Source organism: Taeniopygia guttata, chromosome 13 (assembly GCF_048771995.1).
Source record: "Taeniopygia guttata chromosome 13, bTaeGut7.mat, whole genome shotgun sequence".
Taxonomy (NCBI): domain Eukaryota; kingdom Metazoa; phylum Chordata; class Aves; order Passeriformes; family Estrildidae; genus Taeniopygia; species Taeniopygia guttata.
Window position 1 is genome coordinate 4,391,020 of NC_133038.1, and position 10,020 is coordinate 4,401,039.

The 10,020-nt window shown below is 44.6% G+C and overlaps 1 pseudogene; it reads left to right on the forward strand.

The window, feature by feature from the left end:
* The first annotated feature begins 481 nt into the window (after nt 1-481).
* Nucleotides 482-1,846, forward strand: LOC100229930 (E3 ubiquitin-protein ligase makorin-2 pseudogene; annotated as a pseudogene).
* The last annotated feature ends 8,174 nt before the right edge of the window (nt 1,847-10,020 follow it).

Here is a 10,020-nt window from a genome sequence, read left to right on the forward strand (position 1 = left end):
AGGTGTCCCAGAGAGTGGGGAGAGATTCTGGAGTATTTTCATCATGTACATAGTATAACAAAAGATCATAGGAAATAAATGTGAGGGGGATGGAACTTCTTTGGCTAAACCATCCCTGCTCACAGGGTGTCTCACCTCTTCCAGGGCTCCTGTGATGGTGGTTTCATCTGCTCCCCACACAGTCTAATGTGAGCCCTTCTTAATTCTAAAAAGTAAATCTCCCTTATTGCAACCTATCACTTCTTGTCTCCTGGCAGACACAGATAATAATTTATTACCTTCTATACTGCACTTTTACTTATTTGAAGGGTATTATCCTGTATCTTTTCCACTTCCCCCAGACTAAATCAAGAAATTTTTTTCTGTACCTCCTTGCAGGGCTCATTTGCTGTACCTGTGGCTGCTCTTACCGCTGTCCTCTGGACTCTCTGTGCTCAACAACCAGAAGTCAGGGCCAGGGGCCAGGCAGTGTGCTGCCACGATGAGCACAGAGCAGGTGATGTGCAGGTACTACACACAGAGAGAGTGTTGGGAGGCAAACGAGTTTCTGCTCTCATGTGATTTGCTTACAAGCAAATCCTCCACCATCTTCAAGTAGTCCCAGAAGGGACAGTGTGCCTACAGTGCTTGGTACAGGTGTGATCAGATGAGGGTCACAGCCCCAGGTGAGCCACAGCCACCGTGCCATCCCTGACAGTCCCCCACTGCCCGAGTGTGGTCCCACCACCACACGGAGCACAGAGTAAGAGGAGGCTCAGGGACAGAAATCTGTGCGGCTTGAGTGAAGAGCAGCAGAAGTCCAGTGCCCTCAGAGTTGTGCTGTGCTGCAGCGACCAAAATATTAATCTGGAAGTGAAGCCCCATTACCACTTGGAAGCAATTTGCAGTGGACTGGGAGCTCCTGTGGTGACAGGGAGCAGCTGTGTCCATACATGGTGGAGGGAATGTGGCACTTGGGAGAGTGCTGCCTGTACCTCCACAAGATCATGGGTGAGATATGTGGGTGGCAAGTGCTTCACTCTTTCAACCAAGAACAGAGGAAGGCTCATAAGATTATGTGCATGGCAACATTTGAGCTTGATATGGAGAAGGCCTTTGCTTTCCAGGCCAGTCAGGTAAAGGTGTGCAGCATCTGTGTGGAAGTGCCGTGTGAGAAACCACCAACCTCTGAGAGGAGGTTTGGCATCCTTTCCAACTGCAACCACGCATACTTCTTGTCCTGCATCTGGCAGTGGAGATGTGCCAAGTAGTTCAAGAAATCCATCATTAAGTCCTGTCCAGAGTGCTGAGTAATATTCAAGTTTGTCATTCCCAGTGTGTACTGGGTAGAAAAGCAGAAAAAAAAAATGAGCTGATTAAGGAGTTTAAGCAGAGTGGGGGAAAAGCCCTGCAAGTACTTTGAAAAAGGGAAAGGAATGTGCCAGTTTGGATGAAAGTGTTTTTGGAAAGAAGTTTTGCAGGGAACAAAAGGGCTGAAGGAGATAACAAGGTCCGGCAAAAATGTTAGGTTCTCTGAGCAATTGCTCTGTACGCTGGAATGCACAATTGGGAACTACTCTTCTCCAAGCACAGTGACTGCCTCTACACTATGGCAGGAGACCAGGCTCTTTGTTTCACTGTCAGCTGAGCTATTTCCATGTTCTGACTCATCCACGCCTGTTTCTACACCAGTGAAAGCAGCAGAATTTGCAGCATTGTTCAAACCCTCACAGGTGAAAACAATTATGAGGCAAAAGTTTCCCTACAAGTTGCACCAGTCATACTGAGTTTTTCACTTTTCCCCTTGTGGATGTTGCCTCATGTGTGCAACTCTGGGTATGTTCACAGCATGACCATGGTTCTCTAGGACAGAGGGACACAAGTGACAGGAGGCCACAGTGATCATGTCTAAACCTGCCTTTCCTGGGGAACCTGGTACCTCAGAAATTGTCTCTGAGTCAACCTCAGGACTATTTTTTGTGCTGCCTTCACCTTCCTGCACTCCCTCTCCCTGTTGTGAGTGCAGCAGTCACCTCCTTCTCACTGTCCTGTGTAGCTCCTGTTCAGGCAACCTTTAATTGCTACTTTTTCCACCTTCCCTTGAAGAACAGTACTTACATTATATTTCCTTGTAGATAGAAAGTATAATTCTTTTCAGTTCATTCTCTTTTCCAGTTTTAAATCCCTGATGAGTTATTTTAGACTGCTGAGCCTTGCTTTCTTTTATGACACAGGACAAGTGCAGCACCCAGAGGCTTGTAAATCCTGTCATCTGTGCTGCTGCAGCAAAAAGCATTGTCATTGAACACATCTTACAACGATTGTGTTGCCATCAGCTGGGGATCTAGGAGGCAGATCTTATTGAAAAGCACTGCTAAATACTCAGAGAAAAGTAAATTTTGAATTCTCAGGGGTAAATATTTATTCCGGAAACTCAAAAAAGTTGTGATTTGTGAATCAAGGTGTGGGAGGGTTTTTAGTGGTGACAGTGCCTGGAATTTTTCAGCAACTTTTTTTTCTCTTGTTGGGACTTCTCATTAACAAGCACTAATGGTCATGGCAGCAGCTCCATGGGTGTCCTGTCAAACGGAAGAGCTGGGGCAGAAACTCTTTGTGCCCTCCAGTGCACTCATCACTCTTTTGTCTCTTCAAGTTCTGTTTCAAGTCAAGGATTCCCCTTGCATCCTTATGGGGCCATTCCACAGATGAATGAGCAGCTGCTTTCTGATTCTCAGCACATATTTCCCCTTTTTTACAGTTCTCATCAGGTCTGGTCACACTCCCACATATTCTGATATTTCTGTTACCCTGCATCATCTTAGGAGAAATAAATTAATAAACTCCCTTGCATGCACACCTTTCCCTCTGTTCACTTAAAAACCAGTCCTGTGGCAAAAATTCTTCAGTTCTGCTTTCAGATAAGTGATGGTCTATGAAAGCAAGTTACAAATTAAGTTCCTAAACAGAATTTAATATAACATTGTTGCAGTGACTGTAATGCAGTGCAGATTTGATGTTTTCAATCCAGTGTTACAAGGGCATGCACTCTTATCAGTCTATTTGATTATAAAATCCCTATCTGTGTTGTACTGTAGGCATTGGGGTAGCTCAATTTGCTGGTTAATAAATTCTCTTGGATGTCTATAGCCCTTTTATAACATCTAGGACTTCTTGAGTTTCATGGTTACTGCAATGCTATATAGAGCTCATTCCTTCTATTCACAGGTCATTGTGCTAATAAATATGAGATAGATGCCTTTGGGCATTAATTAACAGGTGCATCCCTACAGTGTGACAAGGAAATTATTTTGGCTGGGACTTTCCAACAGTATATTATCAGAGGGGATTGTATGAACAAGTCAGTGCTTGTTGGAAGGAAGTATGGGTATGGGAGTTCATTCCTGGCTGTCATCCTACTTCATAGTCCACAAAACCTCTTTAAGACAGTGGATCTCTGAAGGTTGGAGGCAGCTTGCCTGTGTCTCTCTATGCAAACTGTTCTACTGAATGTCTGTTCAGGGACCCTCCAGAGTGATGAATATGTCAAGTCACTCCAAGGTATTACATGAAAAGAGACCCTGGCACCAAGCTCTGCTTGCCAGAGACTTGCAGACATTTAGAAATGCTGTCATGCAAGCCAAGATACAACTCCAAGTTATTTAAATTCCTGCAATGATCAGACAACTGATGAATGCGATAAGGCAAAGATTTCAGTTCAAAATGGACTAGGGAACAGGGAGGGGAGAGGAGAGAGACAGTAGACAGATACCAGATAGGAGGTGCAGATGTTAAAGCTTTGATGTTCTCTCCTTCAGCAGAAAGAGTGGAGCCGAGATTAGCAGCACTGTGCCGAGTAATGGCATTATCTTGTTCAAAACACCAGGAGATGCAATTGTGAATGTCGCTGTGGGAGAGTACTTGATCATCCACTCAGTTTGCTCTGTTTGAAACCAGATTAATATCTGAGACCAAGATTGCACCTTTTATACTTGACAGTTGGAGCTGGTTTTTGTTTTCAAGCAAAATGTCTCCTTGCTGGAGTGGCATTCCAGTACTTGTCCCAGGGCAGTAGTGTGGTGTAAGCCAGCAGCTTCTACTGAAGGAGAATTTCTCTCCTGGCTGTGCTTTGACTGTACTGGCCTGGTGCAACACTGTCAGCATCCCAGACATACATCAGACATGACACTGGACAGCACACCTGAGGCCTTCATGTTTTCATGAACATGGCAGAGCAGAATGAACAAGACTCTGGAGGGATTCAGAGGTGTCCTGTATATCCCAGAAAAGCTCTAGTGGTATATGAGCTCTTTCCAATGTAGCACTAAATGATTCACATCTCTTCTGTTGCTCATTGCATCTCCAGGGGAAGATGTGAGTGCAAGGATTGGCTTGTTCTGATGGCTATCTCTAAAAAATATATATTTAATTATCTTGTAGGAGGCAAGATTGAAAAAGCAGTCTCACTGCTCTGGGACCAGAAATCAGTGGAATTTATCATGGATCCCAGGTCCTGGGATCCTGTTCATTTTGCATTCTGAGATCAGCTTTGAGAAGACCCAGTAAAGCTCTTCCATTATTGTGGCAACCAGCTGTGCTGTGCCAGGAGAGAAGCTGTTGGCTCTTGCTTTCACCCCTGGCACTCTGCTGCCCTTTGCTGCCACGGTGAAAAGTGTGTCCATAACTTCTGCCAGCCTTTTGAGGAAGCTTTTATTGGGCAGGGGTGAGGACCAGCACTGCTGGGAGACGGTGAGGATAAAGCTTCCTGAGAACCTTATCCTGTTCTCCCAGAGGTCCTTGCTGCTGCAGCTACATGGTGACCAAATCCCTGTCTGTGCCAGGTAATGTGCAGCTCTGTGTGTGATGTGTGGGCACTGCAGGGAAGAGAGAGACTTCAGATAGTGTCAGCCAGATGACTTGAAGATTTCCTTTCCTTGTTGGCTCTACATTCCTGAGAAAAAATTAAGTTATGGTGCCCACACTATAACTAAGGTGGTCACCCTGTGGTCCTGCTGTTTTGGTGACAGCTGTGGGGCAGCTGTGCTGGAAGATGGAGTTTCACAGTGACAGGAACAGACGTTTATCTCAATTCAGTTCACTGCTCTTGGGTTGAAAGTATTTTAGGGCACCCCAAAAGTCATGCCTGATTGTTATGAATTTTCAGGGATGTTGAACAGTGAGTGACTCTACTGGGTTTGGCAGATATCCATCTTCAGGTATTCTTTTTAATCTCTGTATACCTCAGTTTTTTAATCATTCAGGTGGGAAGGGAGCAGCAGCATTTACCTGCCTCCCATCACATATTTGCATATACTGTTGTTGAGGAGGCTTCACTGCTGCTGCTGGCAAAGTCTCAGATCAGAGCTGCACCCTCAAGTGCCAGAGCTTTGGATGGCTTTTCCTTCACAAATCACATAGATCAAGTCAGGCTTGCCATAGCGAGCAGGATCAACACAAAGAACACTCTAATTCCACCTGGTTATGCCTTCATAAGGGGCAGCTCCTTATTAATGAATGGATTTCCCATTCAGTGAAACACATTTCTGTACTTGACAAGTTGTAAAGGGATCTGAGCAAACACACTGCATTGGGAGCAACAAAAAACACCCAACGTGGATCAAAAGCATCAACATGCTCGTAAAAGGAAGGAGGATTTATCCTGATTCATTTCAGGAAGATGTCACGAGTGTGCCACAGACAGACCATGCTCAGGGCTCCACAGGGGTTTGTACAAGAAACTAGAGAACACAACTTACAAACTGTGGGAGAAAATTCAGAATCTGTTTCTTGAGGCAAGACCATTTTTCTGGCTCACTGGGGAGAGCTCCAGCTTAATCGGTGATAATGACATGATATTCCTGATGTTCCTGAGGAAAGAAATGAGTAGGACTGAAATGTTTACTTCAAGAAAATATATTTTGGACCCTATGAAGAGTTAGACTTCATCAAGATTTTGCCTTCAATAGCCACCAGCACTGTATTCAATCCTCTCTAATACACTCTTAGGGTGGCACAGGGTGTTTAGAACTTGTCCCGGTTTTTAGACAGTGATGAATTTATTTTTTAGACGGGAAGTTGTTCAGCTCCTGTGGTTTTTTATCTTAACACAGTTTTTTAGATGGGTGCATTATGCATAGGAAGTTTTAGTGGGCTTTGGATACTTGCAGATATCCTATACTGCTCTGTGATCAACTGGCAGTAAAGCTGGAGGTATTTCTTCCTCTGAGCTTTGAATGGTTATGTTTCCAATTCACTTTCCAAGTCTGAACAAAATTAGAATTTCCAATTTCAAAAGCTCTCCCCTTTCCTTTATCAGCAATAAAGAAGAAATGGGAACGCTTGCCTGGCCTGTTCTGCACTGTTCATTATTTTACACAAATGTATCACTAGGTTTCTCTTCCTCATAAAGTCTCTACAGACAGGCTTTTAAACTGTGCTTCTTCTGATAGCTTTCATTATTTTCAACACCTAACATATAATACTTTTATGTCTCATTTAGTGGAAAACTATAAAGATCAAATTTCCGTTTAAAATATGAAGCCTTGCTAACAGTTTTTTTGAAACAAGTAAAATAGAGAAGTCATATGAATCATTGCTTCTCTTCTATTACTTAGGAAAAAAATAAATTTCTAGAAAATGTTTTCTGTAGCCTTTTTGAAAGAAAAAATATTTCACTGACTGTAAAATATGTGCTTGTTTGCCTGCTGAGGACAAGATTGGTTGGATGGTGACTCAGGAGCCAAAGCAATTTCAAAGAAGAGAGGTGGGTTCTGTTTTATAAACAAAGAAATCCCAAGTGCTTTGTGTGGCTAGAACTGTCTCACAAAGAAATTGAAATGTTTATGATCCTAGAAGATTAAATGAGAGATTGGTGCAATAACTCTATTGGTTTAATGTATGCTTTGTTTTGGATAGCACAGTAAGAGATCTTTTGTTGTCTAAATTGAATGTAACACTTTCAGTCCCTCTTCTTGTTGATTTCGTACTGTGAGTTCAGTAACAGCCCAAATTTTGTTTTGTTACACTCACCCCCCAAAACCTGTGCATATAACCAGAAACACTGAAAATGTTAACATTTCTGAGATCCTTAATGTTTATTCTTGCAAAGAGCTCCCAAACAGACCAGAATTCATCAGAAATACAACAAATCCCTTTGTTGCTTTTCCACTGGTGCCATTTCAAAAATAGTAACATTTTTATTGCAGCACTTCTGAGGGAAAGGGGCTCCTTTACCCTTCAACAGTCAGATGCTCCTTCTGTGTCTCCAGTCCTTTGGCTGCTGCTCTCACACCGTGCAGTTACTGTCAGCTCAAAGCCCATGGATGGCACGATGACACGGGAGCTGTAGCAGATGTGTGCATAAAAAGAGAGACAGGTTCAGTGTGGTTTTACTCTCAGAGGAAAGAAAGTGCCCAGAGTCACCAGTGCAGTGTCAGAGCAAATCTCAGGAAGTTGAAAGCAGCTTGGAAGGACTCATGGAAACTGTCCCTGGTGACTACAGCTGACAGCAGCTCCCCCTGGCTACTCCTAAATTCCCTACCACGCCCCCTTGGCCACAGCAGGTCCCATGGGGGTTTAAGCTCCGCACCTCCACGGGGAAGATGATCTCCCCAAGCCCTTGGCAATGTTCTTCTCCTTGCTGCCGCGCTGTCTCAATCTCATTTGGCTTTTGTTTCAGGGGATGGGGTCATGAAAGCCTGCTGGAAACTGGTGCTGTTCGATGTGACACAGAGACGATGTCAAACCACACTCTGAGAGGACACCTCTGCCCCACAGCACTCACACAAAACATCGTGGTCATTGAGCTGAGCAGGGCTGGAGCCTTGGGAGGATTGCAGGTGGAGGAGCTGGACGAACTGCTACTCAATAGCTGAATAATCTGTTACAATTTCTCGTCTTTTTAAGCAGGCTCTGAAGTCTTTATTCAGAAGTAAAGGCTCGTACCTGCTGCAGTTCTGTGCGCCTGCCTGTCTTTTGAACTCCTTCAAAGAGGCCCTTGTACTTTGTCAGGAAAATGAAGGGGGAGATCCCTGTGCAATCTCCACCAATACCTTTTATTTCCTGAGGTAATGATGCACGAAGTGTCCTGGGGAGAGAGCGCCCTTCCGCTCCTGACACAGCAGGGCTCCCTTGGGCTCACAACAGACACCCGGACACAGCTGCTTCCCCTGCTCCTCAAAGTGCTATCACCGGGTAGTTAACATTTTCATGTTGTTAATGTCATTTTTCTTTCTGGGATAAAGCCATGTAAATGTCCATGGAAGAGTCAAAATGGTCAATTTAGGAAAGAATTTGAGTTTCTAATGCCATCAACAGCATGCACGTTGTCAGAACTCCTCCATGAACAATGAGAGAAACATGGCTGCTTTCCTTCAAATGTTTTTCTCTTAAATTATTACTTTCAGTTGTTCATTAATCCTGTAAAGTCAAACAGCCATTTTGTTCAAAATATTTGGCTAGGTAATAATTCCAAGAAAATTCTATTGGCCATGTATTGATCTGAATAAAAGTATGGAGCTTTGGAAAAGTAGAGGGGTTGGATGGTGTGTTTGATGCAGAACAGACAGCTTGCTTCCAATTATCACAAATAAACACTCACAGAGCACAGAAACGACTGCAGGACTTCAGGAGAATAAATAACCATTTGCAGATTGAATACTGGCTGTAGTATCATTGCTTTGTGGGGTTTATTAATGACTGGCTCGGAGAGAGGAGCCCTTTTTCTGCTCCTCAACAATCAGAGGAGGCACGAGATAGATGTGGTTTACATTCATCTAAAGTTAGAAGTCATGATTTAAATCGCAGAAATAGACATGGATACAGAAAAAAAAATCAGAAATATGTAATTTGAAAAATGTGTTCGAGCAATAGCTGCACGATATCATGCTTCCCAAAAGGTTCAAAGGAAGAGGGTTATGGGTAGAGAGCCTAATGGGGCTGTTTGTTTCCTGAGGAGCAAAGCACTAAGTTTTAACATTCATGAAAACGGAGAAAACAATTACTTTGTTATGTAGGGAAACTTTTATCCTTCAAAATTCAGAGACAAATGCTGATAAAGAAATGCTGGCATCCAAAGGTCCTGAGAATACTTGGAGTGGCTGCAGTACCTGGGGTGATTCCCTGTTTCCCATCAGGGAGATCTCTGGCAACTCTCATGACACAGCAGTGACAGTGCTGCCCCTTAAACTCAGCACTGAGCTTCCCCGGATTTCCAGGTGGATTGCTGCTTGTCACTCCACCTACCTCATCACTGGGACTGGGAAGCTGGACTGAATTCACAGAATTCACAGAATTCACAGAATTCACGGAATGACCAGGTTGGAAGAGATCTTCAAGATAATTGAGTCCAACCCAGCCCCAACACCTCAACTAAACCATGGCACTGAGTGCCACATCCAGTCTCTTTTTAAACACATCCAAGGATGGTGACTCCACCACCTCCCTGGGCAGGCCATACCAGAACTTTATCATCCTTTCTGTCAAAAACTTTTTCCTAATATCCAACCTATATTTCCCTTGGTGCAGCTTGAGACTGTGTCCTCTGGTTCTGTCTGTTGCTGCCCAGAGAAAGAGACCAACCCCACCTGAGCACAGCCACCTTTCAGGAGCTGTAGAGAGTGCTGAGGTCACCCCTGAGTCTCCTTTTCTCCAGGCTGAACACCCCCAGCTCCCTCAGCCGTTCCTCACAGGGCTTGTGTGTCCAAGCCCCTCATCATCCCTCGTGGCCCCTCAAGGCTCTCAACGTCCTTCCCAAACAGAGGGCCCAGAACTGGACGCAGCCCTCGAGGTTTGGCCTCACCAGTGCTGAGCACAGGGAAGGATGAGCTCCCTGCTCCTGCTGGCCTGACTGACTCCACTGCTGACTGCAGTGGACTGACTCTGGGCCCCTCACTTCAGGAAGGACATTGAGGGGCTGGAGCGTGTCTGGAGAAGGGAACCGAGCTGAGGAAGGGTCTGAAGCACAAGTCCAGGAGCAACTGAGGGAGCTGGGTGTGTTTAGCCCAGAGCAAAGGAGGCTTGGGGGTGACCTTATCTCTGCAAGTC